Here is a 15,805-nt window from a genome sequence, read left to right on the forward strand (position 1 = left end):
TATAAGTAAGGAGGAACTTGAACCTAGAGGAAATATATTAAGGTCCTATACCGAATTAAATTATTGTATTAAAGAAAATATACATACGAGAAAAGTGATATAGACCTCCTAACTCCTCGGAAGAATAGGTTAATTTGCTCATTTCCCCCCCCTTCTGGGCGTCTATAAACCTTATATATACACATATTTAACAGAGTGATGCATTGTATAAATATTGCTTTAATAAAGATCAATTGGGGTAGAAAAGGTGTATCCTCATTATTTGATAAAATAAAACCTAATATAAAACTGTATAATTATATTTTTCATTGTGTTTAAGACCACTCGAACTTAAGAGGAATATACAACAATATCATTTCCTATTTCCTCTTGTCATTTTCTCATATTCACTCAATTGTTTCATATAAAATAGCATTAAATTTTAAAAAATAAGGCTAGTAAAGTATTTTTATAACAGAGTAATGTTTTATATGTTTACATGAACGTTGCATTTATCAAAATTTAATTGAGAAATGAAAAATGAATTGCCTCTTATTTTCATTCTTCTTCATCCTTTTCAACAAGGAAAAAAAAAAAAAAGCTAATTTAAATCTTCTTCATTGCTTTTACGATATAAAATTATATCTACCGATCAAAAATTGTTTACGTAAAGGCTATTTCTATAAAATAATTACATTTACAGCATTTATTTTGGTATAAGAATATCATTACAGAGTAAAAGAACGTCTCCATTATCTAAATTCAGTGCAATTTATTATGTTTTTATATACGAATTTTAACATTATAATATTAAATAGATTTATGCTAAAATAGATTTTAAATATTCTTGTAGGTTTTTCTGAATTAATTCTGAAATCAAAACTCGTATTCTTGACAGAGACTAATTCAACTTTGGCATTCTCATCTGTGTAGAAAAAGAATATATATTATTTATTCTCACGAAATATTTTGAATAAATGTTCTATTTACTTGAATTAAAATTGCAAAAACATATCCGCATGTAATTCTATATATTTTTTTCTATTTATTGAATATACACTTACAAGAAACCTGAGCATCGTGAAAAAATTTATTCAAGCCAGCATTGCAAGAATTCGAGAAAATTTCTTGTTTCCTTAAATAAGAAATAAATATAAATTGAAATAATAAAAATATATACATTTTTACAGTTGAAATTATTACAAAAATTATGTTTTTATGGCTACAATTTATAGTAGAGTTCCTCAGTTATGCATTATCCTATGTGAAAAAAATAATAACCAACATAAATCCCAAATCGAGCTATTATAAAGTCATTACCTGTTGTAAGAGTATCGAAATTTAAATTTTGACCATATCTAGGGAGGTTAAAAATCGAAAGACGATAACAGGAGATATCCTTGAATAAAAATACGTAAAGTCAACACTGTATATGGGGTCTCATAAATTAAAATATTCCTTCACCCATGAAGTTATAAATGCACTTCACATACATCTATACCATAAACAGAGGTGCACTTTTTTACATATTTACACGTGCCCACATTGCCGCAGAATATATAATTAACGAGCAATTATTTATTGTCATATCGTCACAATGCCGGGCAGCAATTTTTAATTTATTTAATTTAAAATATATGCTCGCGATTTCAAATTAGTAGTGGCTTGCTCCTGTAAATCATACTTTTCCTTATAATAGCAAAGTCATGCCGGTCATCTATGTAATTCTGTTCTGGGGAAACTTTTTAAATTGAAATCACATGACTTCCGGTTCGTACCGGAATTTCGTATATAATTAATCGGAGCCTCCTGCCTCTAATATTTTCAGATCTATTCTTGATTTTCACCCATCTAAGATAGGTGAGAATCGAGATTAAGGAAGGAAAGACACGCAGTGGATATTTATAGGTCTACAAATATTATTTAGTTGAAAGCCAAATACAAAAAAATACATTAATATTTTTCTTATTATAAATGTAATCGGCTCAAGCAAACGAAAAATCATTTTAAGCAGTTAAAATAAAGAAAATTCACGGTGGAAACGAAGAGAATTTAGTGTATAACGTTAGTAAAATGAAATTTCAAGCAAAAGTAACAGTAATACTTTAGAGAGAAAAATAGAAATGTTTGTACTTCTTAATCTTGTAAGTGCTAATGCCATTAGGAATTCTCAACAGCAGCCTTTTTACATCATGCAAGTGTTATGAATGTGGCACTACCAATTTCCCTTTCCGATCATGCTTCATGTAAGCACGAACGAATTTTCTAGAGTAAAAATCTAATTTAAAAAAAAAGTTTTTGTTGCTACTNTAAATCGATATAATTTCTATATTTTACTTTGTATTTGTTAACTTATATTTAATATTAATTTATATAAACGCTATGATAGTAAATTATGTTTTAATTTCATGTTTATACGAGTTAAACTATAGTTATTATTATCGGAGCTACGTTTATATGGTTCATCATTAAGACAGTTCTAAATATTTTGCATTTATATTCAGGATTATTATAATATATCTATTTTATACTGTTTGCCTATTGATTAAATTTTGTATTATTGGATATGATGCAGGGAAGACTGACACTGTTTCACCACTGTTTTGTTCAGCTGTGTGCAACTATTTTGAATATTTTGAGATCGACTTTTACATTTAAATTATGTCGTTATCTTTTATAGAATATCAATTAACAATTGCCCCATGAATAGGGGAATTGTGAGTGCATGACGCCCAAACTAATGAGTAGCCCCTACCAATTACATTTCAATGCAGTTGCATTTAATTAGTACGCAGCAGAAGTGATGTATAGCTCTATGCAATGTTTGTGTCACCCTGTATATAATATATATTATATATACAGTGTTAATACATAGTGGATATAATATATATTGTATATAGCTATAAACAGTATTAATTACAATAGTTAATTATACTTTCTGTATTGAAAACATAAACTTCTTTAAATTCTAGAAATAATTTATATAAAACGAATAATTATTTATTATGATATCGTCACAATGCCGGGTTGAAATTTAATAATCATATTCTTAATTTATTTAATTTAAAATATATGCTCTCCATCCCAAATTAGTAATGTTTTGCCCCTGTAAATCATACTTTTCCTGTTAACAACAGAGCCATGCCGGTTATCTATGTAATGCATTAAGGGGAAAACGTTTTCAAATTGGAGGCCAATTAATTCTAGAATTGCGTATAATATCGTAAATATAGATAATATATTAAAAATATATGTTATAAAACGTGAAAATACACAAATAATTTTTAATATATTGAACTGAATTTAACATAGAAACTCGTAAAAGTTTATGGAAATAAGAAAAGTATATACATAAATTCCAATTTAAAGCAGAAGCTTTTAATATATATTAAAATAAAATTTCACTCTGATATTTTTAAAGTCTTTATTAACTATTAAATTCATATTTTCCATTACATTTTTGAAACGAGGTGTATGCATTTACTAATACACTTTATGTTTTATTTATTCGATTACTGTTACGACTGTTTCATATTGGATTCTTTAAAAGAGGAGAAAATGGACTAAAAATTGTTCAACTAATGGAAACAATATTTCACTAAATACATTTTGTCTCGTTGAAAAATAAAAGGAAAATTCGATACGATACTGAGTAAAACGTACAGAGGTTTTAATATATATTATTTAATTAACTATAATACGTACAGTATATCAGGCGCTTGTTTCATTAATTAAATAGTTAATTAAGCGCGTGTGTTAATTATATTTTGAGTCAGTAAATATAAAATTATTGAAAAAGTATACAGTCTTAATCAATATAAGTTAAGTCAAAATATGTATGTATGCATGTATGTTAAGTAAAGGGTTCAACGTATCCGCACAACCATGAATATTCATTGACATCCTAGAAAAAACACTGTGGGTATTCCCTAAACACCCCTAAAAACAATATAAAACAGTAAATTTCTGTGATATCCAGCATAACTATAGTACATAATTATTTTACTTACTGTAATCTTTATATACTGTACATTTGTATATGTTTCTTATCGTGATTGTACATATATAATATAATGTAGACGAACGTATTCATTTGTATACATATCTGTATACTTAATGTTTATTATATTATGTAATATAATTATTTCTTATATTTATTATATTATATAATATAATAAACATTAAATATACAGAATTTCCACAAATTTGTCCGTTTTATTCAGGTTTACTGTATATAATTTACAGTAATAAGTAACAGAAATCTACAGAATATTTTTCCGGTTTGGCAGGTTTCCGTGTGAAACAAGTTTTTAAAGCATAGAAAATCTCTCCCTTTCGATTGCAGACAGGTTTCTGTTTTATTCAGGTTCCGTTTTGGGCAGGTTTTACTGTATTATTATAAACTATAATGCTAGTTAGATAAACAATAAGTTACAAGTATATTAATGTAGAGGTATATTGATGTAGCAGTTATATTTACTTTCTTACAACCGCAACGTTAGAACAATAACCATTTTTCCACAAACTCCAGGCGAATCTACCACATAAAAAAGCATAAAGGAAAGTCGTAATGGTTTGTTTTTATATCACGAAATTAATGGGGGAAAAAAGTAGATATTTAATCTTCAAACATTTACATTCATTCATTGCTTTATTTAAAAGAAAGAAAAGAAGAGAAAAAAATTACAATTTACAAATGGAAGGATGCTATTAAATATTTTCGGCATGAGTGACAATTATGTCCTTTCTTCGATCATGATACAATGCATTTTTTTTGTTTTTTAACTATTAAAAGTACAATTTTCTTTGTAAATTCCCTGTTTAACAAGTGGATATTCGGTTTCTAGTAGCGAAATTACCGTATCAGACTTATGCTATTTTTGTCGTTTCTGTAAGTCAGACATTTAACACGATGAATGTCTTTACTTTCTTTACATCACGTGTTCTTTTTTACATAAAATAAAACCATTTTCCGCCTTTTTCTTACATTGAGTTGTGCTAATTATTAATGTAAACAGAACTGTACACGATACACATCTCGTAAATTTCGTGTAGTTATTATTCTCTTGTATTTATTATTCGAGAGCAGATACGAAAATATTGCGGGAAGAACTCCCCGATTAACTGTATAAGAACTTTCGGTATAGAGAGGAAGTCACGCGATTTCAATTTAAATTTGTTTCCCTGAATGAAGTTACATAGATGACCGGCATGAGTCTTTTGTTATAGGGAAAAGTATGATTTACAGGGGCATGAAATTACTAATTTGAGATCGAGAGCATATATTTTAAATTTAAAATATGATTAAAATTTGCAGCCAGGTATTGTAATGATGTCACAATAATTTTTGTTGGTATAAAATAATTTTTAATAAGTTTTATCTATATTTAAAATAGCAATATATATATATATATATATATATATTACTATTCAAGTGGAATTATTTTTTGTAAAATTTGTAGCAACAAGACGGGTTTGTAGACCGAAAGAAAGTAAAGCAAAGCATTTTCTGCCTCATTGCTATTCAAGAGAGAAAGAGAGAAGGGGGTAAAGATAGTTTTGAATCGCATCGTGCAATCTTAAGTTTAGTTTTTGTCATAAACCGAAGAGTGGAAAAATTTTTCGACTCTACATGGATAAATGTTCACTATTCAAGGCTTATATTTTGGAAATTGCTTTGCTTTTCAGTCATATCCCGTTACCTTCGAGTAATAAAAGAAGTCAACAAGGTTTTGCTTCAAGTAACGTTCGACATAGAACAGTATGGAATTTATAAAAAAAAAAAAAATACCAAATAAGTACATATTTCCAGAAATTTTTGAAGAAATTGTTTATTTTTTTTTATATATTACTTAAGTTTCTAGAGGTATGGAGGGAATGTTTTTAAGAATTTTTACTTCTCTTAAGTCTAAATTACTGTATAACATTTAAGAATTTATGTAAATATTTGGAAGAAAATTTAGCGAAATGTTTTCTATAGCTTCATCTGACAGTTTTTTTTTTCTTTTTATTTATTCACAAAATTGCATAATTTTCAGTTTTTTTTATCCAGTTAAATACGAAAAAAATAAACATCTTATAACATTTAAATTACTTGTTTTTTTTTTAATATTACACTTAACAAAACAGAATATTAATGATATATTTTTGATAGAGAAAAAGAGGGAAAAAACCAGGGAAAATAAAGGATAATTCAGGATATTGACGGGAAAAAACGAAAATTCTAGGGAAATATGTCAGTTTCTTGAGTTCTGTTACGCGTAAAACTGTCAATTTCTAATTCGTTTTAACGAAATTGACAATTTGTTAAAATACTGTTCGTTAAAATCAGGGAAATTTAAGGAAATTTTAAAGAAATTTAGGGTAGAAAATTTTAAAATTAATTTCTATTGCGTTTAATAAAATTGACAACTTATTTGAAAATATTATTAGCTTAAATAAAGGAAATTAAGAGAATTTAAGGTTGAAAATTCGACCCAAAAAATTCGATTTTTCTATAACTAACTTTTTCAAATTATTCTTTCAACATTGTTTTTTATTATTGAATCAAATTTAATTAATTTTAAATAATTTTTGGGGAAATTTTACAAAGTTTTTTTAAAAAAATAAATGAAACAGTTCGTTTTTAGTTAAAGAAAAGTTGTATTTCTGTAGATACTAAAAATTAATGTGATAAAAAAGAAAATAATAAATTGACGTATGCATAGATAATGATTATTTTAAAATTGGAAATTGATAAAATAGAATAAAATTTTCTGAAAATAAAATAAAATAAAATAAAATCAATATTAAATATTTTTGAATTCAAATTTTCGATAAGATAAACGATTTTATAAAATCAAAAATTTAATCAGTTAGTATTTTAGAATTTTATTTTAGTTTTAAGTATACAAACAGGCCCAGAAGTCAGTTAAACGTTCTTATTTGTGTTGTAGGTACTGTACACTTATACTGTTTATGATTTACATTCGTAAATTTGTACAAAGTTGTACTGCACTTTCTACTAGCTGAATGGATAGAATCACTAAACACTAAACGTGGGTTTGTGCCTAATTAACAGTGTTACCATGCAGGTTTTCTTCGCGTGTTTAATAGACTTTCTATAGGAAACTGGCCCCTATTTAGGTGTTAGACACGTGAAGAAACGTTAAAAACTCTTCACGTTAGGCATGAAACCGTTTCCAGTGGTTTTATCCGTTTAGTAAGCCTATTAAAAATTGGATCTTTGTCTCTATCCACACCTTTTTATTAGTAGAGGGCATAAACAGGGATTCTTATTCATACTCAGCAGTTATACCAGACCCAGGAGACCAATCCTATACCAGATTAAACGCTCATGAAAAATTTCCGCGTAGTTGCTCGCCCGAATTCGAACCCGGATCCCACTTCAAAGCGGTTAGATGACTCGTTTAAAGCTTGATGCTGTTTCTTAACTTCGAAATAATGTGACATTTCTAATTTATTAAATATACGAAAAGTAATTTTTGCCATTATTTTTGAATTTTTGAAAATTTATAAAATATCTTAAAGCATAGATTTTTGAAGGTTTCTGGAATTTGATTAGATCATAAATTTCTTTGGAATATTTTAAATATTTGTGGGAATTTGGTNTTGTTCATTTTCTGATTTGATTTATTTTATTTTATTTTATTTTATTTTTTTATGATTCATTTCAGTCGAAGTCATTTTATAATTTGTGTGCAAACCGCAGAATAATACAGCGTTACTTCGAGTTTAAAGAGCATTTTAATCTTGCGGTATTTCGGGGTATTCGTTGTCATTCTTCATAAGACCGTATATAATAAAAATTTCGGATTGGATTTGTAAAATAAGGCAACATTATACATGGGCGATTGCTTCCGGGAGGAATTTCTATAATAAAATCAGGTGTTAGACATGTGAAAACCCGTAAAAAACTCCACGTGTTCAGCCCATCAGTCACCAATTACTGACGTTCAGTGGTCTTATCTACTCGTGCACTTAATTAAAAATTTATATAATTTCCAATTAATTATACTTTATTTTAAATAAATTATTCTTTAAAATTATATTTACATCTAATTTTTTCTCCTAAACATCACTTTTTAACGTAGGAGTGCTCCTTAAATTTAGGGATTGTTTTTTCGTCAATTTTCCACATATAATGGGAATTTTACATTTCTTCTTTATTTTATAATTTATTTAATTATCTAATAAACATTTAAAATTAAAAATATATCTATTAGAATTCTTCATTTTTTTACTTTATAATTTAAATTAGAAGAGATAAAAATGAAATCTCCCACATAAAATGAAGTTTTGATAAACTCTGGATTAGAAATTGTTTTCAATTTCTAACAAATTGTATCAATGAAAGCAAATTTTCCTTTCTCCCAATATTTACATGTCGTTATTAATGAAGACTCATTAAGCATTCTCTTACACTCCAGCAAAGCTTTGATTTATTTCGTCCAACTAATCTAACTATCCAGCTTTAACGTTGGTCGATTTCAATTTAGATAATTCATCTTTGCTAAACTGAACATGTTGAAAACTCAACCGGAGAAGCGACAACTTTTTCTAATTAAGTAACATCCGCTTTTACTTTTCACTTTTGCTTCGACGGTTTCAGGAAATTCCTCTTTTCGTTTTATATTGATAAAGTACTCCAATATGTATTTTTACGCTAATAACTATGTTTTTATGGCTACAATTTACAGTAGAGTTCCTCAGTTATGCATTATCCTATGTGAAAAAAATAATAACCAACATAAATCCCAAATCGAGCTATTATAAAGTCATTACCTGTTGTAAGAGTATCGAAATTTAAATTTTGACCATATCTAGGGAGGTTAAAAATCGAAAGACGATAACAGGAGATATCCTTGAATAAAAATACGTAAAGTCAACACTGTATATGGGGTCTCATAAATTAAAATATTCCTTCACCCATGAAGTTATAAATGCACTTCACATACATCTATACCATAAACAGAGGTGCACTTTTTTACATATTTACACGTGCCCACATTGCCGCAGAATATATAATTAACGAGCAATTATTTATTGTCATATCGTCACAATGCCGGGCAGCAATTTTTAATTTATTTAATTTAAAATATATGCTCGCGATTTCAAATTAGTAGTGGCTTGCTCCTGTAAATCATACTTTTCCTTATAATAGCAAAGTCATGCCGGTCATCTATGTAATTCTGTTCTGGGGAAACTTTTTAAATTGAAATCACATGACTTCCGGTTCGTACCGGAATTTCGTATATAATTAATCGGAGCCTCCTGCCTCTAATATTTTCAGATCTATTCTTGATTTTCACCCATCTAAGATAGGTGAGAATCGAGATTAAGGAAGGAAAGACACGCAGTGGATATTTATAGGTCTACAAATATTATTTAGTTGAAAGCCAAATACAAAAAAATACATTAATATTTTTCTTATTATAAATGTAATCGGCTCAAGCAAACGAAAAATCATTTTAAGCAGTTAAAATAAAGAAAATTCACGGTGGAAACGAAGAGAATTTAGTGTATAACGTTAGTAAAATGAAATTTCAAGCAAAAGTAACAGTAATACTTTAGAGAGAAAAATAGAAATGTTTGTACTTCTTAATCTTGTAAGTGCTAATGCCATTAGGAATTCTCAACAGCAGCCTTTTTACATCATGCAAGTGTTATGAATGTGGCACTACCAATTTCCCTTTCCGATCATGCTTCATGTAAGCACGAACGAATTTTCTAGAGTAAAAATCTAATTTAAAAAAAAAGTTTTTGTTGCTACTAATTTCGCCAGAATGTATGGAAATAAGTAAACATGTTGTTGTTGTTGTTGCTTCTTCTGTTACTGCTGCTTCTGCTGCTGCTGCACTATGTATGCAAATTAGTTTAATATATATATTACTCTCATAAATTTTATTAAAAATTCCTTTTATTAATGTCTGTAAAGTGTAATTAATTTTATAATATATATATGTTATTACTAGCTGTTACCCGCAACTTTACCCGTGCGGATTTTGCAAGCAGACCCCATTTATATTCAGTATTTCAACAACCATAGTAATTTTTGTTTGTAAAAAAAACCATAGTAATTGTTATATAACACCTACCGCTGAGAATCAAACAAACTATTTTCAATTTGATCAATTTTCTGGAACGTTTACAATCATTCTATAATTGAACAAATATGCAATAACAAATTCGANTTTTTCTTCTTCTTTGAGCTTTTTCGTAATTGATTTTTCTCTTGACACTTTTGTTGTGTTTGCAAGCAGTCGGTAAGATGTTTGATAACATCTCCAACATCACCCTTGACAGAATGTACTTGCTGAAACTGTATGAGGTCGTTCAATAACTGTGCTGTCTGACTGTTTAATTGATTGCAATGCTAATACCTAACTTGATGAAACGATGGAATTTTTCTTGCTCTGGAGGATCTTCTTTTAGCTTTAAGTATTGCTTTAATAATAAACGTTGACTGAGTCTTGTTGTTAAAGTAGTATACTACGACTCCTTTCCTCTTTTTTTTTATTTTAAATTGTTACTTTATGAGAATGAACATCAACTTTATTTATTCATTTATCTGATATTTTACAAGTTACTAAATTTAAAATTATATATTTTTAAACGTCTTCGAAATAGTTATTATTATTATTATTATTAACAATATAGGATGTATTTAACTATAATTTATAATTTAATTTTAGTTTAATAAGATTAATATTAAATTTAAATGCAAAATAATATTTATAATTAATTTTATTATATTTAATAGTTATGACTGGAGAATTTATAAATTAGATTTAGAAACGTGATTCGAACTTTAAGCTTTTGTAAGTAATTCTGTTATAGTAATAGAGCATTAGAAATCATTGAAAATAATTGCTATTTTCTGGTTAATGTACTGTACGTAATTCTATAATAATTTATGTGCTATATAATATAATTTTATAGCATTTTATTACGTTATAAATTGTTTTATTTATAACAATTACTGAATAGCTTATAAATTATTTATTTATGCGAGTAATTATGTAAAACTATAACGTATTACTTTAGCAATAAGAAAAATACGGTTTTTTTTTGCTACTTAAAAAATGAATATTTAGTAATTGTATTGTGGTCTATAACAGTAATATTAATGTGCACTATAGTAATAAAATGAATTTCTTTGTCTAATTACGTGAGGTGTAGTAACTAAGATTTTGCTCTTGGATGATCTGGGAGGATGATGTAAAAATACAATCATAATGAAGAAACATTAAGCGTACTATGAAGTCTCTGTGGATCCAACACTTAAATCAACCCCCATAAATACTGTACATTTAATGTTGGAGGTGGTCGAGACATTGTCTACGTGGGGTTTTTTGATGGTATAGTGTTTATTATAATGACATGCGAATTTGTTTTTATATGCCCATTTTCTAGTCATAAAATATCACTCAGAAAATATTTGAAGAACTTTTTAAAGTTATTTCTTCAATGAAGAGGATCCATGAATCTGTTATACACGTAATTAAAGGGGGAGGGGTTTTCTAAAAGTAAATTATTGTATACAACAGAGGAGAGGATGAAAATGGCTAAAAACTGTACACATAATTAATGGACAAACGTTACAATATTTAAAAAATACAGATCTATTTTAATAATATAAATATTTGCTTAACTTTTAAGCACATTTTACTAAATTACTGAACCATTTAAAAGTGAATAAACATAAAAATTAATGTAAAAATTGCATTATTACTCTTGTCTTAAGATAAATTTATATAAATTGACTGAAAATATCATTTAAAATATAAAAAAAATTGCATATATTAAAAAGTTATTCAAGCAAGTAACATTGTTTTATGATAGGAATCTAACTTTAAAAAAATTTAAAATATTTCATTATTAATCAAGGAGAATTTACAAAAAATAAATATAAGAAAGAAGTATAATGGAAGAGAATTGTAACATATCATAATTCAGTAGGGAAATAAAGAAAAAAATAAAATAAAAGTGCAAACATGCATGAAAGAACATTTAAGTATAGAGGCAAGTGCACATTTTAACGAGTGTCCCATTTGAAAGTTTGTGTTTTGCCTTTAGCAAATTTTAAAAGAGAAAGGAAGCATCCAAAAAACGTTTAGGTTTTGTGTTTTTTTTTTCTCTGGAATTTTTCTTTAACCATGTTTCAACGTATCATCTAAAGACATTGCTTTCTATTGTTTCTAAAGACTACATGGCAAATCAGCCCGAGGTAATCTGAGATGTCATCCTTTTTCTCTCTAAAAGAAGTGAGGGGATATATATATACAGAAAACAGGGGAAAAGAAGAAAAACTTCATTCTCTAAAATCTAGCAAAGTATTCACAGAAATGATTTTTAAATAATAGCTCTTTCAGTCAAACTTTCAAATACTATAATTTAAACAAATGCTACCCCCTTCTTAGTTATTCAGAAGCTAGTGAAAAATTGGGTTAAATTCTTTGGAATTAAGTTGATTTTTCTTTGAATGAACGTCTTTAGATTAAAATTAATAACATTATTTTCTATAAATGTATATTATTATTATTATTTTTCTTTTTAATAGTCTACACTTAAAATTGGAAAAAAAATTGTAATTTAAAACGATAGATTTTTACTTAAGTTGTCGATATTCTACTATATAAATCTATATATGTGACTATTGACAGCTGATATTTCTTCCTTCTTTGACAATTTTGGACAAACTTCATAGATAAAAGGAAGTTGTTTCGATCCTAAAAATTCATCCTCGATTTTCTATTTAAAAATTCGTTTTTGATGGTTTATGAAATACCACGCTAGATCTTTATGATTTTTCCATCATTCAATTGATTAAAATTAATGAGATTTACTGTAAGATTTTTTTTATTAAATTAACATTAAAAATTTTAAAAAAAAGTTATAAAAATTCAGCTTCGAATAGTTTTTTTTATTTTGTTTTAACAAAAATATCATTTTTTTTTCAAATTTAAACTGTATTTTATACTGATTGGTCAGATAAATACACCAGTGTCCAATAAAACGCCATTAAATTTATGCATCAACCAATTAACGAAACGGAAATATTTAAAATTACGAAATATACTAATTAATTGACGAATCGAGATTGTTTATATATTTACAAAGTTTTATCGCTTAAAAAAATAAAAATAATAAAATTTATCAGTATAAAAATATTAAAATATAATAATTTTTCGTTTTAAAAATCAAAATTTATCATTCGAATTATCGAAATTCTGATCAGATTATTGTAAAATAAACAAGAAACAAATGAAAAGTTCTAAAGAAAATATCCAATAATCAATATTATATAATTAATTCAGGAAAAATTCTTTTAAAAATTTCAATTATATTATTTGTTTACTTAGTTAAAGAAAGAAAAAAAAAAAAAAAAATGTCAAATCGATGACAGTTTTTTCATAAAAACATTCACCCTTTTTAATGTTCTTAGTTTATAATTTGCAAATTTGAATAATATAATTTAAGAAGTAATTAGAAAATTAAAATTTTAATTAGGTCATAACCACTTTCCATTGAAGCTACCTTCCTTTTTTTTTATTTTTTTTTTTAAGGGTCTCTCTCCCTAGTTGATACCTAGTTATCTCTTATTCATTTTGAGACCTGTAGAAGTAAAGGAGTACGGTACTTCTAGAAAGGATAAGATTATAAATTGAAGGATCTTTCAATATATTTGACAAGATAATTATTATCTCTAACCAACACAGATGTTTTCACTAGATAATTGTCACTTTTTATTTCATTTTTTTTTCACGGTAATTAATGAATGAAGATAATTCCGTCTTGAGCTTCGTTTTTATGATGTCATTTTTATTTATATCGCTTTTTCGAAAGTATCAAAGTGTACTTATTCGGGATCTTTCTTGAATTTTACTAGCTTTGTTGTGGTTGTTTTTGTTATTACAGAAGTAACGCTGAAACTAATCAACCCCTTTATAACGCTGCTTTGAAAATTGTGTTGATTCTACGCTCTTTTTTTTTGTCATATTTAATGAAGAATAATTAATTTTATACACTTATTAATCAATTTATTAAGTATATTTTATAATTTAAATTCGTTGAAGTAACATATGATTAGAGGGATGCTAAAATTGTGTATCTTCTAAGCTCTATAGAATTAAATTGGAAAATTCGATTGTATTATTTTCAAAGGAATTTTAGTTGTTAATTATAAAAATTCGGATAAGATAACAAGCGAAATATAATTAAATTAGATGATATTCGGGTTAAATTTCAAATAAAACAATATTAACACTGTAAAGTACTGTAAAAACAGTGTAATTCCTATCTAAACTGTGATATACAAGATAAAGAGTGTAATGAAACAGTGTACAGTAGAGACTGTCTATTATAGATTTTTATAATGATTAATCTCTACCCCTTTTATTAAAATAAAGCACATAAATAACCTATATTTCTGTTTATGTTAGAGATTTCTTTGGAATAATTTTAAGAGAGTTAGTGACTATTTTAAAAAATTCTGGACAGAATTACAAATTTTTATAAAAATTAACTTGGATTTTCTAAACTTTAACATTCACAAAGCGAAATAAAATTCGAAAAATATTCAAGTAAATCCATTCATAGCCAAGACCATTGATACTTTCTCATTTATTACAGACAATAGATTATTATTTTAATCATCCTCCATCTAACATCCCGAAGCAATTAATTGAGAGCGAGCACTCTTTAATTTATTAGGGATATTTCAAGAAATTTTATTATTCATGAGACCGTAACATTTATCATTTAATTTATTAAAAAAATAGAAGAAGAAGATAAAGAAGAAGAGAGGAATTTTATTAATAAATTTTAAAGGTATATACACAGTATGAGCTTAGGAACAGGGGAAAAAAAAACTACAAAAATATTTTATTATTTTATTTTCTTTTTGTTATTAGTTACTGTAATTTAATACTGTTGTTGATTCTCTTCCAGATATAGCACTCATTTTATCTTATCTACATTTTTCTACGTTTAAATTAAGATGACAGAGATCGATGTTGGTTGAAAGCAAATATTTTTTGAAAGGAGATACTTTTATAAAACACCAAGAAATTTTATTAGAGAAATAGAAAAACGATATTTAAAAAAAAGGTACATATTTTATCTCCTGGAAAAAATTCTCCTTCAGATAATTTAATTTAGATAATTATCGGAATTTCTGTACTTACAACAGGGCTATTCCCTAGATAAATACCACTTTACACTTTCTTTTCGTTTTCTTTTATAATGATTCATCTGTAGGGAAATTTCCTTATATGTTCTTACACTTTTTCGTTTTATTTTTTAATGATTTATTTGTAGGGAAATTTCCCTAATGTTCTGATTTTACAAATATTATTCAAATATTTGTATGTGTTTTTTTTTTTTATGTATTTAATAATGCGTTTAAGTCGAATAAATTAAAGAAATATTTTCAATTTACTGAAAAAAAAATTATTTATTTCACGTCATAAAATATTTATCTAAAAGAAGAATAAGAAGCTAAAAATGTAGCATAAATATTGTGTTAATTAAGCAAAACATAAAGAAAAATAAAGCATAAAATCGTAGAAATTACAGAAAAAAAATTAGATTTAATGAAGCATAAAAGTATGAAAAATGTAGAATAAAATATGAATAATTAGAGTAAAACTGTGTTAATTAAGGAAATAAATAAAAATTAAGCATAAAATTATAAAATTGTAGCAAAAAATTACATTAATAAAACATAAAAACATTAAAAACAATAAGCATAAAATCACAAAAATTAAGACATGTGAAAACCCGTAAAAAACTCCACGTGTTCAGCCCATCAGTCACTAAGTAA

The sequence above is a fragment of the Centruroides sculpturatus genome, unplaced genomic scaffold (genome assembly GCF_000671375.1).
Source record: "Centruroides sculpturatus isolate CEXI.00-Female unplaced genomic scaffold, Cexi_2.0 scaffold629, whole genome shotgun sequence".
In the NCBI taxonomy this organism is placed as follows: domain Eukaryota; kingdom Metazoa; phylum Arthropoda; class Arachnida; order Scorpiones; family Buthidae; genus Centruroides; species Centruroides sculpturatus.